This window comes from Elephantulus edwardii, unplaced genomic scaffold (assembly GCF_000299155.1).
Source record: "Elephantulus edwardii isolate Elephantulus edwardi_28Jun2011 unplaced genomic scaffold, EleEdw1.0 scaffold00206, whole genome shotgun sequence".
Classification (NCBI taxonomy): domain Eukaryota; kingdom Metazoa; phylum Chordata; class Mammalia; order Macroscelidea; family Macroscelididae; genus Elephantulus; species Elephantulus edwardii.
This window is the reverse complement of record NW_006399956.1, coordinates 1,900,392-1,918,918: the sequence shown is the minus strand read 5'-3', so window position 1 is coordinate 1,918,918 and position 18,527 is coordinate 1,900,392.

Genomic DNA, 18,527 nt, shown 5'->3' with positions numbered 1-18,527 from the left:
TACAGCAACTCTAGGTTTGAATCTGTTCTTCAGTTCCTTGAGCTTAAGAAATGCTGAGCGAGTTCGGCCCTTTTGATTTTCTGACTCTAGTTCCTCGCACTAGTTGATCAAAATATGGATTTTGAGTCTAATTAGGGAAGACTTGTACCACATATTGTAAAACTGAGAATGTTAAGTCTTTCCTGAGGCAAGTGTTGATAGAAAATGCTAAATGGGAGCCATTAGAATTTCTTGAGCCCTGTCCAGGTGGCAAATTTGAAGCTACATGGGTTACCTGGTCAATTGAAGGAAATGACACTTTTAGTTAATGGCTTATTAAAAGCTGGAGTAAGAAAAAAAAAAAAGCTGGAGTAAGGCATGGCCCACATCATCACCCTTAGTTCCCACAAGGACGGGCTCTGTGTCTCTGCTTTCTAACAAAAGAGGATTGTGTTTGGGACTATCTGGGGGCTGGCACTCTCTGCTTACTTAGGATAACCTCCTGGCCTGAGCCAACTGCCTCAGCCTTGCCTGACTTCATCAACAGCTTTGGGAACTTCTTGAGGACCTTCTAGCAAACTGCTGAGTCAAAAGTATATGAACTGCTTTTGGGTCAGGAGGAGGGGAGAGAAAAAGTTAACGCTGAATATGATGGATGAAATTTTGGGACATGTTTGGCTTCCACATTTTTGTCTTTCATTTTATCCTGATTTTTATTTTGAGGAGAATTGTAAGCCTTTTTGTGACTAATTTGGTACCTATTTTTGTGTTGGTCAGAATTCTAAATAAAACACCTTCTTAGAAGATGTAACAGCTATGAAAGAAAGAAAACACATTAGAGAACTCATTCCGAGAAAGCAGAATTAATGAACCAGACCAATGAAGAATTTTTAATAATCTAAACAGTCATAAGGAGATGTGGGATAATATTGCAAACCAGAGGTTCATAGAAATCACGAAGAAGAACCAGCTGGACATAGCAGATATGTAAAATATAGCAATTAAGATTTGTTTAACAGCAACATGAGCACAAAATAGTATATTGTTGAGAGAAACAGAAATCAAGAAAAAAAAAATCACCATGAGTATGTGATCATTAGTATGTCCACAAAATGTCTCTACCAATCAGAAATCCAAGAAGTAGACATACATATTTGTATTTAATTATTTTTAATATGCCCTTCCCCAAACTGATAAGTCAAGCAAACCTGAAACAAGGAAAGATACAGAAGAGCTAAATATCATGTTGTCAATTTTTAATTTCTAGGAGTATATGTGGAAGGAGGAGTGGCATCCACTTCCATAATAGCTTGCCTCCGGAAACCCTATGAACTTGGAGAGAGGATGAAAGGCACCCAAGCATCAAGGACTCTCCTTCATAGGGTCGCTATGAGTCGCCTGAGACTCGACGGCACTTAACAACAACAACAACAGGAGTATATAGAACTTTATACTTGCAAATCAGATGTATGTTCTTTTAAGTATTAACAAAACATGTCACAACCAATCAAAACCCATTGCTGTCAAGTTAATTTTCACTAAAGTGGCCTTGTGTGACAGAGTAGAAACTGTCCTGTAGGGTTTCCAAGGTAGTATGTTTTTGAAGAAGCAAACTGTTATATCTTTCTCCTATGGAGGGGTCAGTGTGAGGGAAGCCGAATATCAAAATTAATAATAGTAGACCAAATGCTGTATCGGGAAATGAGGGAGGCTTAATACAAGCTGAAGGTCACCTTGTGACACTAGGGCATTCCTTAGGAGTCAACATTGTTCTTAGTTTTTATCAAATGAACCCCTCCCTCTTGAGATTAACATAAAGAGGAACTTGGCCTTATCTGTAAAAGATTTCACCATTATCCTTTGTTTTGTACTTCCTTGTTTTTCTGTATAAATACTCAGAGAAGCATGGCTCGGTGCCTTCAGTCATGGGAACTGTTGGCCCCCTGTTTTTCACACTCTCTGTTCTATATCATTCCTGGCTGTTTGTCTCTTTATTATAAATTTATTCTATTCTTTGGGACCCTTGGTCTGCAACATCAGTGTGTTCAAATCAGCAACTTTTCAATTAACATCTGAGTGTTTAATTCACATGAGTGTTTTAAACAATGTGTTACCAAGGTTTCCTTGCTCCCAAAGAAAGCTCCATAAATTTCATAGAACTCCCACCTAGAGAGTGCTTTCTAATCATGATTAAATAAAATGTAAAAATTTGTGCTAAATGATAGATTTTTTTTAAATTCTCTAGTGCTAAGAATACAATATCATACTACTAAACAACTACTACATTTAAGAGAAATTATAAGAAACAAAATATTTGGAAGTAAGTACTAATAAAACATCAAAGAACTGGCGCATAATGAAAGCCATAATTAAAAGGGCTGTTGGAGTTTTAAACATATTTATCAGAAACCAAGGAAGCACAAAAACAAATGAGCAAAGTAATCAACTTAAATCCAGAAAAAGACCAACAAGTAAACACAAAGTTAAGTAGAAAGGAAATAATAAAGATAAGGACAAAAATCAATGAAATATGTAATTAACAAAATAAACAGATGTTCTAAAAACAAAAGCTGGTTCTTTGAAAAGATTAATAAGATAGATAAAGTTCTGATAAAACTATGAGGAAAACAAGCAAAATTCAAAAAGAAAAGAAATAATTCAGATGTAGTAGATTATTTAATATGCTGTAACATTAGCTATATTATTATAGAACTTTTTTATTTAAAAAGCAAAAAACCATAATTTGGAGGAAAATTATAAAATGCCAAAAAAGACACAAGAAATAGGGAAAAAATTAATTTGAGAGAAACTTACTTTAGTCAAAGCTAACATAACAGTAACAGGAAAAGAACAGATATTTATAATGAGAGAATCTATAAAATAGTCCTATTTAGAATAGGTAAGACATTCAGGCAAAACAAGGAAAGATAAGAATCCAGCAGAAAAAAAAAAAAAGGAAAAGAAATAAATTGTTGCTAATTCTCAGAAAGGAAGAAATCAAATCGTTAATGAAACTTGATCTTATTAATACTTTATCTTACAAGAAATAATTAAAAAATAGAGTAATATTTACTCTTATGACAACATCCTATCCCTTTCAGGTATTTTTTTAAAAATCTCCAGAAGTTACTAATTTATAAATATGGGAGTAGATAAAATTAGTTATTCTAGAAAGGAATTTAACAATACTCTCTGAAACTGAGCACATATATCCTAAAACCAACAATCCTCTTCCTGGGGGTGGCGGTGGAAATGTAAATCTGCATATACACACACCTGCATGTTATCAGGAGGTGCTAGTCCCAGGAGAAGAATGTCATACTTGGTGAAGTATAAACACAGTGAAAGAGAGGAAGAAGCTCAATCATTGACACAGTGACTGAAACAATGGGCTTAAACACAGCAGAAAATGTGAAGCTGATGCAGGCTCCAGCAAAGACTCAGACACAGATTTGCTGTGAGTCAGAGCTTATCCAGGGCACCTGATAATAACAAATAGACATGTATATACATATATATGCATATGTATATACACACATATTCATTTATTCATTTACTTAATGACTATATATATCTATATCTATGTCATATATCTCTATTTCTATCTCTATCCACATCTATATCATCTATATCTATATCTATCTAATCTATTTATCTCATGGCTGACCCTCAGTAGATTTTTCAGAAATAGAGAGATACAAGAGTCATCAATGTAATCTCTTTGTGCTTTGCTGTAGCCTGTAACTCTGCTGTCTTTCAACAAAATTAACTGTAAGATTTTGTGTGGTAGATGAATACCATGAAATCATATGTATCATTTAGAACAACGAACTATAATGTCTATAATTACATGAATCATTGCTAAAAAGCAACATGTGAGAAATAATAGTAGCATTAAAACTTAAAGTACATATTTTAAACCTACGTATTATTTATTTTTCAGGGTACATGCATATCTAAATAAATATACCAAACACATTATAGTAAGTGCCCTTTTTTGGGTAAAGAGGCAGATATACAAGTAAAGAACAGTAAAGTGAAACACATTCAGGAAGGTAGAGATGACAAACTGATAGAAAATAAGGCACACCTAGACACAAGAATTGTATTTATGCTCTGTATGTGATTCACATTCTTCAGACTGGGCAGGACAAATATACAATGATCAGTGACTACTGAGCCTTACAGAAGGATGGATGAATTCAACAGAGATTGCCCTTAGGGATCAAGGTGAATATTAACATTCATAAAATAGATGATAAAACCAACCAGGACAAAAATTGGTGACTCAGGGAATGAATGACATAGCAATTTCCAGTGATAATAAGCAAATAAAAATTATTCAGTACTTTATTTGGAAGCTGGAGTAGCATCCCCTTCCTTAATAGCATGCTTCCAGAAACACTATGAACTTTGATAAATGTCAATAATTGTAAAGGGGCTTCAGGCTTTTTGTTCATAGGATTGCTGAGTTGTGCTCAATTTGAAGGCAATCAACAACGACAACAATTAGGTTATTATGATAAATATACACTTAAATGCTAGGAGTAATGATGTCAGTCTAGAGACTAAGGTGCACCTGATCCAGGTTATGGTCTTCATAATTACTTGCTATGCATCAGAGACCTGCACAACAAGAAGAACTGATACCTTTGAGTTGTGGTGCTGGAGAAGAGTACTGAACATGGACCGCCAAGGAACAAATAGGTCTGTCTTGAAGAGGGTGAAACCAAGTTTCTCATGGAGGCAAGGATTTTAAAGCTCCTTCTGGCATAGTTTGGGGACATGGCCAGGAGCTACCTGTCCTTGGAGAAGGACATCATGCTTGAAAGGGTGGAGTGTAGGAGAAGGTCCCCAGTGAGATGGATTGACATGGTAACTGGGGCAATGGGATTAGATGTGTAGGAGTCAGGGAGACTGGCTCAGGACAGGGCAAGGTTCAGAGTTATTGTATATAGAACCACTATGAGTCTCAGGTGACTCAACAGCACAAAACAACAACAACTCCACAACAACGACACAAAGCAACAGTAATGTGGGAATCCTCTTAGCCTCAAAGATATAACACAAAAGCATAAACATAGCAAAAAAGAAGAGAGATTCTTACTTCCTTTCATGACAGAAAAAAGAGGTAGGAAGTTTACTTCTTGTGGTGCAGTAGATTGATTTCTTGAAATGGCTTCCCAGTCATTAGTTTTTACTTTCACTCCACCACTGAGTGGAACAATGATGCAAATGAGATAAAAGCACCTTTTGGGTTGTTGTTATTGTTGTTAGGTGTGATTGCATCAAGTATGACTCATAGTGACTCTGAACTCCAGGTCTAAATCCTGTCCTAGCTTGTTCCATCCTCACCATCTCTGACACTTGAGCCCATTGCTGCAGTCAATGTGTCAATCCATATCAATGAGGGGTCTTCTCTTTTGCTGATGCTCCACCCTTCCAAGCATGATATCCTTTTCCAAGGAATAGCATCTCCTAGTAACATATCAAAAATATGAGGGATGAAGCTTTGTCATTCTTACCTCCAAGAAGCACTCTGATTCTACCTTTTCTAAGAGTATTGTATTTTAATATCTAGAAAAAATATCTTTCTGGTATTCTTCATTTTTGCCAAGATTTGTTCTTTTGGCTGTCCAGGGAATATTCAGTATTATTCTCCAAAACCATAACACAAAGGCATCAATTCTTCTTCTGTAATCTTTATTTATGTCTAGCTCTGATGCATAGCAAAGAATTGAAAAGACAGTGGTCTGAATCAGGTGTACCTTAATCTTCAAAATTACATTATTGCTCTTCAGTATTTTAGAGAGGTCTAGGTAGGAAGATGAAAACAAGGTGTGTGTTACTAATAAAGGGGTTGGTCAGTCTTGCCATCCTCCAGTATTAAATTGACCAGGTTCTGTGGCAGCAAACAGTAATCTTGCTACCAAAACAGAAGTGGAGAGTGAAGCACACATCTGTTTCGACTAGCTATTCCTGTGTGAAACAGATGCAGATCAGAGCAGCAACAGTAGTAACATCAGCAACAGCAAAAGTGGTGGAAAACTAGAGGCCTGCATGAGCTGGAGTTGAGGGCCTTCACCTAAGCTTACCAGACTGGTGAGGAATATCATGATTGACAGGAGTAAAAGCACTGATCAGAACCAAGAAGCTAAAAGTTAGGGGAGCTATAAGCACATCCGAGAAACAGTCCTGGCTAAATAATTGTCATTGTTGTTGTTGAGCACCACAGAGTGAGAACTGACTCATCGCTCACCCTCCAGTGGGTTTTCAGAAGCTGTTAGTTGCATGGGAGGAGATTGCCTATCCTTCTTCCATGGAGCAGCTGGTGGATTCAAACAGTGTGCCTTCAGGATTGCAGTGCAGTTTCTTATCAACTGATCAAATACTGATAAAATAGACTTTTTTTGGGTCTAATTGATTGGATTTTTTTGTGGGTTTTTTTTAAAGTGTTGTCCATCACTTATTATCCATGTAGTGAAATGCTTTTAGTATAGTCAATAAAATACAGAAAAATATTTCTTTGCTATTCTCTACTTTCTGCCAAGATCTATCAGACACAACCATTTAGGATAATACTATCACACAGCTTATAAAAGATATAAAATAAAAACCACAAAGTAGCTCAAAATAAAACTTTATTGTTGTTGTTGTTGTAGTTATGTGCCATCGAGTCGTTTGCGACTCATAGCGACCCTATGTACAAGAGCCCTAAATGCCTTTTTATCCTGTGCCAATCTTGCTGTCTCAAACACATTGATTCCCACCACTCCACTCACAGAATCGATCCATCTCATCAAGGGTCTTCCTCTCCTGCACCATTCCTCCACTCTCCCAAACATGATGTCCCTTTCCAAGGATCAGTCCCTCCTTGCAACATGCCCAAAGTATGTCAGATGAAACTTCAGAATCCTTGACTCCAGGGAACATTCTGGCTTCAACCTCTCCAGGACAAACCTGTTTGTTCTCCTAGCAGTCCATGGTATATTCAACGCTCTTCTCTAGCACCACAACTCAAAGGCATCAATTATCTTTCTGTCATCCTTATTCACTGTCCAACTCTCCAATGCACAGTATGTAATTGCAAAGTCTACATCCTGGATCAGGCTCACCTTAGTCTCCAACCTGACGTTGTTGCACTTCAGTACTCTTGAAAGGTCCCTCACAGCTGACTTTCCCAATGCAATTCTCCTGATTTCCTGGCTGCTGTTAACAAGAGTGTTGACTGTGGAGCCAAGTAAACAAAAACTTAACTATCTCAATCTCTTCACCATCCATACTGATGCTGCCAATTAGCCCAGTGGTGAGAATCTTGGTTTTCTTGATATTGAGCTTCAATCCATATAGGAGGCTGCAGTCCTCGACCTTCTGCAGAAAGTGCTTCAGGTCCTCCTCAGTTTCAGCGAGCAGGGTCGTGTCATCTTCATAATGCAGGTTGTTGATGATTCTTCCCCCAATCCTGATGCCACATTCCTCCTCTTACAGCCCAGCGTCTTGGATGATCTGTTCTGCATACAGATTGAAAAGGTATAGAGACAAAATACATCCCTGATGGACCCCTTTCTTGATTTTGAACCATGTAGTGTATCCTTACTCTGTTCTGACGACTGCCTCTTCATCCAAGTATAGGTTTTGCATTAGCACAATCAAATGTTCTGGGATTCCCATTCTTCTCAGAGTCAGCCACAGCTTGTTGTGATCCACACAGTCATAAGCCTTTGCATAGTCAATGAAGCACAGAGAGACATTCTTCTGGTATTCTTTGCTTTCTGCCAAGATTCATCTTACATTAGCTATAATATCCCTAGTACCGTGACCTCTTCTAAATGCAGCCTGCACATCTGGCAGTTCTCTGTTGACATATTGTTCCAAATGTTTTTGGATAATTTTCAGCAGAATCTTGCTTGCATGTGCTATCAATGATATTGTGCAATAATTTCCACACTCTGTTGGGTCACCTTTCTTTGGAATGGGAACAAATATCAATCTCTTCCAGTCACTTGGCCAGCTGGCTGTCCTCCAGATTTCCTCGCACAACCTAGTGAGCACATCTAGGGCAGCGCCTGTTTGTTGAAATAAGTCAATTGATATGCAGTCAACTCCTGAAGCCTTGTTTTTTGCCAATTCCTTCATAGAAAGTTGAACTTCCTCCTTCATCACCACAGGTTCTTGCTCATATGTTATTTTGTGAAATTCCTCTGTGTCAGCCAATTTCTTCTGATACAGTGACTCTGTATATTCCTTCCATCTTCTTTTTATACATCCTGGATCATTCAACATTCTACCCAAACTATCCTTAAGTATTGCCACCCATGGCTTGAATTTGTTTTTCAACTCCTTCAGCTTAAGAAACGCTGGGTGAGTACGGCCCTTTTGATTTTCTGACTCCAGCTCTCTGCACATTTCTTTATAGTATCTTGCTTTGTCGTTCTGAGCTGCCTTTTGAAATTTTCTGTTCTAATTTGCATTCCCAATTCTCCAATGTCACCTTGGGATTGTGTCTAAAATATTGGGGATCTGGTGGCCTCATGGCTGTACCGCAATACCAAAGACACATGTTTCAAATCCACCAGTTGCTCCATGGAAGAAGGATGGGCAATCTCCTTTTCATGCAATTATCTATCACCTGAAAACCTGTTAAAAGGTCAGCTATGAGTCAGTTCCGACTTGCTGGTTTACAAAAACAAAAACAACAATGCAAGTGTTAAGCATTAAGGGAAGACATATGCGTGTCCTCTCTCACATGTTCTGGGACATCAATAACCTCATTAATGAGATGTGTTGGGTTATCAGTGCATGTCAGTTGAATCCCTGTACTGACCCACATGACATTACTACTTCCCTGCCATTCTCAAGGGCATGAAATAATTCTGTCAAAGCCAGGAGTCTCTGGATAGATGACCATGGAAATCATCTAATCAAGGATATGTCATTCTTGCACAGCCCTAACCCAGGAAACAGTCTACTTCACCTCAATCTTGGAGTCTCTGCAGGACTCACTTCTCCATCATTCTGTTCCTCCCATCCTTTCTGACTTTGGTTTGCTAGTCAAGGAGAGCTACTCTCCCTCACGGTGCTCCTTGTCAACATTTCATTTATACCCAATGCCTAAACTTGTCTCCTTAGAGGGACAGCCAGGAAAAGTCTTTTGGCTCTGCTTACAACTTGTCACAAACTTCTGAAGAAATAATCACAAAGAAGGATCTTACTTGAAATTACTAAGGACAAAGTTAGCCAGGGAGAACTTGGAAAGGGGGAAAAAGTGAACTTCCAAGACAATAAATAGGAAATTTCCATCCCAGAAATTTTATTCTACAACATAATTACAACTTTTCCCTAGATAATTCAGTATGTTCTGTGTTTAAAATTATATTTTGTCCTCAAAATATGTGTTGGCATCTTAAATTTTATACCTGTGGATTTAATCCTATTTGGAAACAAGGGTTTGGGTTTTTTTAGTAAATCACTCGTTAGTAGGATCTGTCCTTAATCTAATAATTTATGAAAATAGCAGATTAGACTAGGGAGAAGGCCTATTTAAGAAGGAGAAATGGGCTGACTGAAGACAATAGAGACAACCAAATCTATGAAGCTAAGAACTCTAAAAATCTGGGGTTATTAAAAATTGAGATAGATAAGATAGGGTCTTCCCCTAAAGACATACATTACATTTCAATTTCTAGCTTACTAGCTTATGAGAATATTAAATTCCATTTTTTAAGTGATCTTGTTGTGTGTGGGTTTTCTGTTATAGCAGCACTAGGAAACTAAGATAAGCACTGCACTTATACCAGCATGGATAGATCATAATGGTCATGGGAAGGAATAAGCCTGTCTTCACATTGAATTTAATTAAGTCAGTGACAGAAAACTGATGAGAATTAAGTACAGGATTATTTAATTTCCAAGTCAGCTCACTGGCACATAATTCATATTCTAAAATGTATATTTGGTAGCACTAGATTCCACTGCCAATATCCAAAATAAAATTACAGTTTTCCAAACTCTGAAGATAAAAGAATTAAATGGAGACTTCCATCTTGTCTCATATGGTATGAGAAAATATATGTAGAGAAAACCTGACATTTGAGAGAAACTCACAAAAATACACAGATTCAAGGTAGGATATATCAGTTTGTACTCATTAAGTTGTAACTGGCATAGCTCCACCTCAAATGGACTTAATACATAAGGGAATTTATTTTTCATGTAACTAATACATCCAGATGAATCTCAGCCTTCAGGACTGGTTTCAGTGGGGGGAGGGGGAAAGATGTCAACCTCGTCGAGGTCTTGGTACTCCGAAAGCCACTTGTCTCTGCCCTTCCATATTGTCAGCTTTATCTTCAAAACTGTGGCCAAGATGTGACTGATTAATTAACAAGGATTAGGTATCTCCAAGGGCACACTGGCAGTCTAGTGGTAGGGAGTTGTGCTGCCAATCCAAAGGCAGTTGGTTCCAATCCACCAACTGTTTCAAGGGAGAAAGATCGGCAATCTCATTTCTCTCCTATTTTAGTCTCTGAAAACCTGCTGGAAGGTTAGCTACAAGTTGATTCTGACTCAGTGGCTATGAGTTGAATCTGAATGTTACTCATCTTCAGGATAAAGATTAAAACTAGACAGAGGAAGCATATATTCTTGTGGGAGACATGTATAATACACAAAGGGAAATATGCAATACTATGTTAGGTCAATAAAAGCACCCACAGCCACTGAATAGGATTCAACCCATAACAATTCTCTATCAGGTTTTCTAACTTGCAAATCTTTAAGAAAGGAGAATGCCCATCTTTCTGCCAAGAAGTGGCTGGTGAATTCGAACAATCTACTTTTTAGCACAATCGACTAGTTAACAGCACAATACGGAATACACTACACCACTCTAAAGGAGAAACAGGGCAAAAAAAAGTGACAAGAATGGTCAAGGTTGCCAAGAAGTTAGCTCACTGGGGGGTACTATACATTCTAAAATGTAAACTTAACTGCAGTGGTTTCATCTGCCAATATTTAAAAGGAAAAGGCACTTCATTTGAGATTTAATTGGAGGAAGTCAACTATAAAAATACTTATGAGAAGAGGGATCTGGACAGCTGGAACAGTCACTGTAAAGACGCTGTTGTTGTTGTTTTTGTTGTTGTTGTTGTTGTTGTTAAATGCCATTAGGCCATAGGTGACTCATAGCGACCCTATGATGAAAGACCTGAACACTGTAAAGACCCTAGAAGAAGTGTTTTAGAGACATGCTAACAGAAGCGTGAGGGGCCAAGTATAGCTGGAGTCCTTTGAGGGAGATAGAAAGAGAGACAAAGGAGCAGTACAAGATGAGGGGAGGGATGAAGAGGAGGCACAAACATAAGATTTGACAAGTCTCTGGCAGAACTGTGGAACATTATTATAAGGATGGAAAAAATCTATTAGAGGATTTTGACTGTGGAAGTATCTATCCTCTTTGGGGGGGAGGGCAGGAGTGGGGGGAGATCAAACTACTGCAAGATGTGCATGGTGGCTTTAGAAGAGGCTGTGGCACTCGGGATATTATAACTAATGTTAGATGGATCTTGGCTGAAAGCACAGAGTACCAGAGAAATGTCTGTGTTTCATTGACTATGCAAAGGTAGACATGACTGTGTGGATCACAGCAAACTGTGGCTGACTCTGAGAAGAATGGGAATCCCAGAACATTTGATTGTGCTTATGCGAAACCTATAATTGAACAACGAGGCAGTGGTCAGAACAGAGCAAGGAGACACTGCATTGTTCAAAATCAGAAAAAGTGTAAGCCAGGGATGTATCTTGTCTCCATATCTTTTCAATCTGTATTCAGAACAGATCATCCTGGAGGCTGGGCTGTATGAGAATTGGAGGAAGACCCATCAAACAACCTGTGTTATGCAGATGACACAACCCTGCTTGCTGGAACTGATGAGGATCTGAAGTGCTTGCTGCAGAAGGTCAAGGAGTGCAGCCTTCAATATGGATTGAAGTTTAACATCAAGAAAACAAAGATTCTCACCACTGGGCTGATTACCAGCATTATGATAAATGGTGAAGAGAATGAGATTGTCAACAGCTTTAGTTTGCTTGGCACCACTAACCAGGAAATCAAAAGACGAATTGCATTGGGAAAGTCAGCTGTCAAGGACCTCTCCAGAATACTAAAGAGCAATGACATCAGTCTGAAGACTAAGGTGTGCCTGATCCAGGCCATAGTATTCACAATTGCTTGCTTTACCTCAGAGAGCTAGACAATGACTAGGGATGATAGAAATAGAATTGATGACTTTGAGCTGTGGTGCTGGAGAAGAGTATTGAATATATCATGGATTGCCAGGAGAACAGATTCAACTTAGAGAGAGTGAAACCAGGCTGCTTCTTGGAGGCAAGGATTCCAAGGCTTTGTCTGACCTACTTTGGACATGTTACAAGGAGGAACCAGTCCTTAGAGAGGGATGTCATGCTTGGAAGGGTGGCAGGACAGGAAAAGAGAGGAAGACCTTTGATGAGATAGATTGATTCAGTGACTGGGATAATGAAGGCAGGTGAATTGCAAAGTTGACACAGGATAGAGCAGGTTTCAGGGTTGTTATGAGTCGCAGGCGACTTGACAGCACATAACAACAGTAACATTCTTTTACTTGATCTTGACATAAAAATTTTACTTGATATACAGCATAAAATGCTATAAACACTTTAAAGTAACTATCATTACCACTTTGGCAAATTATATGTTTAAGACAGACTAGTCAATTGATTCATTTATGGCTCTATTTCTTAGAAGAGAGACCAGAACAGAAGTGAGTTCTGAAAAACTACTCTACTGTGTTTTCTACTGAATGACACCATTTCTACTCATTCTAACATGCTTACATAGAACTACCACACTGCCATCATTGCTTGGAATTCTTGTAATGCTATTTGAGGGACAATAACACGATTTTTTTATTTGTCTAAAGCAAAGACCAAAGAAAGTTTGACTTCTTTCTGAAATTGTGGTGACCCTATGATAATTCAATAAAGGATATTGTTGGGCCATATTTGATATATGAAAACAATGGTCCTGAAAATTGGCCTTTGGTCAGTTATTCTATTTTGACTTTTTCATTCATTGGCAAAACAGCATAGTAGGGTTTAGGAGCACTGTTTAAATGCATGGGGCTGTAATACTGCCTTTATTAATGTAATTATCCAGTGAACTGAATTGGCTTGTCACCAACATTGCATTGATATTTCTGAGCTGAAACGAATTATAATTTAGAGAGGGGAAATGAAAATATTTATTTAAGTTTAAGGGAAAAAGAGAAAAAAGGATAAATTATTCACACTAAAATTTTTTCAGAAATTTTGATCCCTAGAGTGATGGCTGTATAGACCTTAAAAACAATAAAGTCAACTCCTAGAAGTCAAAATCTGAGTGTTAGATTAAAACTCTGGGGAACACTGGCTGGAAGTGACTACTAGGTTAAAGCTTAATCAGAATTCAAATTTCCTTTCCCCCACAGAATTAACAAACTACCCAATTTTAGCCATGATTTCAAAGACAGGTTCCTTCTGCAACACTACATTCAGAAATCCATAAAGCAGGCCTTTTTGGATTTATTTCACATTCCTCTAGCAGATCCCACAGTGTTCAAAGGAGAGGCAGCCAGAATTGGCACAGTGGTTTCCAGTATTTTCCTTGTATCTGAGGGGAAACAGGTTGTAAAGGACTAATCAAATGCTGTCCTCTCAGGAGCAGGAGGCGAGATGTGGGGAAGGGAGGCTCTTCCTGCCAGTCTTCACTCTCCCTATCCTGCACCTCACACACCTGCAATGACCCTGAAACCCCAGAAGCTGGAATCAACATGAAGAGAGTACAATTAATATTAGTGAGCAGGAAAAGCAAAAATCTTCATAAAATGTTAGAGTAACCTGAATTCATGCTCTTTCAGTGGGAAAAAAAGCATTAGGATAATTGACTAATATATGACAAGTTGCAGCTGGTTTGCCTCCTGCTGAAGCCTCGGTTTGCCTCGTGCAGAGAAAACCCCAAGAACTCCTTCAAATATGTCACTCATTCCTCTTGTGACAGCTTTCACTAAATACTTGGGGTAGAGAGGCTCTGAATGGTGCTTTTATTTTTTTCCCCCTCAAGTCATTCTGCACTTGCAAAGTCTAGTTATTTTCAAATGAGTGGATTTTAACTTTTTACCTAAAGTCCCAAAGAACCACAGCCTGAGGAGAATGCAGCTTGCCTGGAATTAGTCTCACATGTGGTGGTGTCACATAGTCCTTTCATAGCTGGTTGGATACACTGTGATTTCCTGGGAATAGAAAGGACAGAGGTGAGGAGGTGCTCAGAGTATGCCTATAATCACAGAAGGAAACTAATAGGCAGTGAGGGCCTGGTGGAGAAAAGCAGACTACTCCATCTTTGAGAGGAAAGAGGTGACCATAAATGAAGAAGATGGGGAAAAGGGAAGAGAAAAAAATTAACATTCGTGGTTTAGGAACCATGAGTGAGTTCAGCTCAAATACTTCATGAAGACTGCCACGCTTCATTTTGGGAGACAGATTAAATGCCTTGATGAAGAAAAAAAAATTTAAAAAGATCAATAATCCCATTATGTATGGGTAGGGGTTGGCTTTGGATGGGGTGGCCTGTTCTGCAGGGAGTTGTTTTGCTAACCAAAGGCTGCACTTCTCTGGTGGTTTGAATCCACCAACTGCTTCCTGAGAGAAAGATGGGGAACCTCCTTCCCTGAGTTTTCCAGCCACAGAAACCCAATGAAGGGCCACCTATGGGTGGGTTCTGAGTTAATGGCAATGGAGGGAGGAGATTGTGCCTGGCTAATAGGGAGCCCAAAAATAATCCCTGAAAGTTGAGAAACTGGAAGAGCTGAATTGGGAATATCATAGCAGTGCTTCCTAAACAATCTTTGCGGAAAGAATTTTGTCAAGTTTCCAATCCATTACAATGTAATACTTTTGAAAAGAAATTAAATATTTAGAAAAAAGAATTACGCAGAGGGTGCTTAATGCTAGGTTGCTATAAAAGTTGTCAGTGATTATCCTTGATTTTTCTACTTTTTTTTTTCATCCTAGACACATAGCAAATATTTCAAGGATGGACACTGGTCAGGTTTACGCCACAGAGCCTCTCGTGACAGAAGATTATATGCCCAACTTGGTATAGGTGGGTTTTCACAAAGCAATCTCTTCATGGACAGAAATCTTGAGCACCAACCAAAATCAAAGGCTGGATACTAAAGACAAACATAACATTTCAAAGAAGGGGCATACCCCAAAGAACTAGAAAGAATTCCTCACAAAAAAATCAACCAGTTGTCATTAAGTTAACTTGAATTCATAGCAACCCCATGCCAATTTTAACTCATAGGGTTTTTAATGGTGACTCTTGAAGGGAATCACCAGGCCTTTTTCTGGGGTTTTTTTGAGTTGACTGGAACTACTAACCTTTCCATTGGCAGCTAAACATGTTAATTGTTTAAACCACTTAGGAACTCTTAAAACATAAGCATGCCTTGAAAATAGGCAAATGGGGGGGGAGGGGGCAGGGGTTTGTGCGGGGAGAAGGGTGCAACAATGAATGAATAGAATTCCAAAATCTCTGTAGATATTCACTGAAATGAAAAATAAATAAATTAAAAAGAAAATAGGCAAATGACCCAAAGATGCCCTAAAAGAACAACTGTGAGCAAGCAAAGAGCATAAATCAAAAATTACCCATAACAGTACAGAAAGTAGACAGCTGTCTAAGCTGCCTATGTGACATTGTGACCCAGCTCAGGGTCACAGTCTGAACCCAACCCACACCCAAGTCAGAGCAGGCAGGGCTTTCTAGCTTAAGGCTCTGTAGAAGTGAAAATGCCACCATTGGTGCCTGTATGGAGGCTGAAAGATGTCTAAACCTATCACATTTACACAAGAAAGACCCCATCATTGGCCTCTATCTATCTATCTATCTATCTTGAGTCATATATTGCTTCTTAATTTTACTTATGTGGTTTTGGAAAGTTCACAGCTTCCACATTTATTAAATTGTCTTTCTGCTTCTTCCCAGAAGCTCCTATTTAAAAATACATAAATAGTTCAATGCGAAAATTAGCTGTGGTGGATTGATAATTCATTCTGCAAGTGCAGCCTTTAAAGAGATAGAGGGAATTAAGCTGAGAGTTAGACTTGCGATGAACGTGCCTCCCTTGGCTTTTGAATTAGATGGGTTTAATGGGAATGTGGATGCTGAGGCTGTGGGCAGTGGATAAAATCTATTGGCCCTGCTGATACTAAACATTCCAGCTGTGGGCAGAATTCATTTTGGAATACATAAAGTGAATGAGCCTGGACAGGCTTTGAAGCCCTGTTAAAAAGATCTGGCCTCTCCCTACCTTCATCAGTCCACCAGGTATCTCTTCTGTTGAAACCCTGCTTTTTCTCAAAAAGAAGCTCAAATCCTAAAGCCCCTCATTGTAGTCATCTGTGAAAAGTAATTTTGAAATGTTCATTGTTGTCCCTATTGAGGACCAACACTCCCTCCAGATACTGACAGGAGGGATTTTCAACCTGGCTAGCAGGTGATATTCCCACAACCCCAGGTGAGGAATCATTAGCCCCAAGTAGAGAACTAATAAGTGTAAGAATCACCAGAATGCAGACATGACAGAGTAAAAGAGTCTACATTAATTCTCTCTATATTGTTTTATGTAGTACACTTGTCCCTCAGTATGCCTAGGTAATTGGTTCCAGGGCCTCAACAGATATCAAAACCTATGACAGCTCAAAAAACCCAAAACTCAAACTCACTGCTCTCAAGTCAATTCTGACATTTAGCAACCCTATAAGACAGACGAGAACTGCCTCATAGGATTTTCAAGGCTGTGAATCTTTACAGAAGCAGACTGCTACATCTTTTCTCATAGAGCATCTAGTGAATTTTAACCAATAATCATTTGATTAACACACAAATGCCTTAACCTCAGCACCATTAGGGACTTTATAGATGCTAAAGTCCCTTATATAACTAGACTACTTCAACGTGTTGTCGTTGAATCACAACTGACAGTTGGTTGACCCTCCATTGAGTTCCTACGGTTATACGCTGCCTCAAAGGAGATCTTTCTCCCACAGAGTCATTTTGTGGATTCAAATTATCAGAGAGATATGGTCTTTGAGTTAGCACAACTACCTACAGAGTAGGCCACGATAATACCCACTTTCTTATACAATGGGATGTTACCATTATATATAAACTATGCATATACTCCATATTTTAAAAATAATCTCTAGATCACTTATAACATCAAATACAACATAAATGCTATGTAAGTATCACTTTACACTCCTTTTTCACCTTTGAGAATTACTTTTACCGTTCAACTGGTTTTGATTTTTCCCCTCGAGTATTTTCAATCCACTGATGGTTGACTTTGTGGCTGCAGAGTTTGTAAATATGAAATACCAACAGCTTTATCAAAATTATCAAAGCAAACAAAGACAAATTTTGAACATAATATAATTGTTGTTTTTAGGATTAAATTATATTTTATAGCAACCATATTAATAAGAGCTCTTTCCCTATCTTGCATCATCTTTATAATAACCAACATGCTCAAGCACATTGTTACAGTCTCTGTGTTGATCCATCTTGCCAAAGATACTATTGTTGTTGTTATTAGGTGTTGTCGAGTTGAGCACAACTCAGAGCAACCCTATGGAAAAACAGACATGAAACAACAGACCCGTCCTATTAGGTGCCACCTTCATCATCTCCAACACAGTTGAGCACATTGCTGTAGTCATTGGGTCTATCTGGTTGAGAGTCTTTGTCTTTTTCACTGACTGTTAAAAGAACAAACGCTACACAAGGATGGCCATGTCTAAACGTTACTGACTTCACAAAGGAGAACTGTCCCCATAAACACCATCAATAACATAAAACCCTGTGGTTGCAAATGTCCCCCATGCTTCCAGACCTCTTTCTACTCATCTCAATACCAGTCTTACTGTTTCACTAGGTCCAAAATCTCATGCAATAGTTCACATACCACACAGAACCATACTGGGAAGTCAGAAGGTTATAATCCAGATTATTAGCAGAATATAGTCAGGATAGCTCCTGTAATGTACATTCAGGCACCTCAGCCTTGGGCCTACATAGTTCTTAGTCCTGCGAATTATGCCTCCTCAACCCCAGTTGTCCAACAAACATGGGCAAAAGCTCTTAGCCCCAGTTCCAATGGTGTAGCAGGCTCAAAGTCTCATCGCTAGTTCAGCCATAGCTGCTGTTGTCATACCTGGAATAAGAATGTCTGGTCTTGCAGGGCGTCCTTCATTCTCTTGTTTCTTATTTTTCATGGGGTGGTAAAAGTCTCTTCTGCTACTGAATTGCTCAATTTAATGATGAAACTAGCCAATACTCTTGTGGGTTGGTAGATAGGTAATCCCTTTGTGGATATGCTAACACATCCTGTTCACATATTCCCACACATCTACGTGACAAAATCAAATGACGGCTAAGAAAGCCATATTAAAATATAAACTCCACA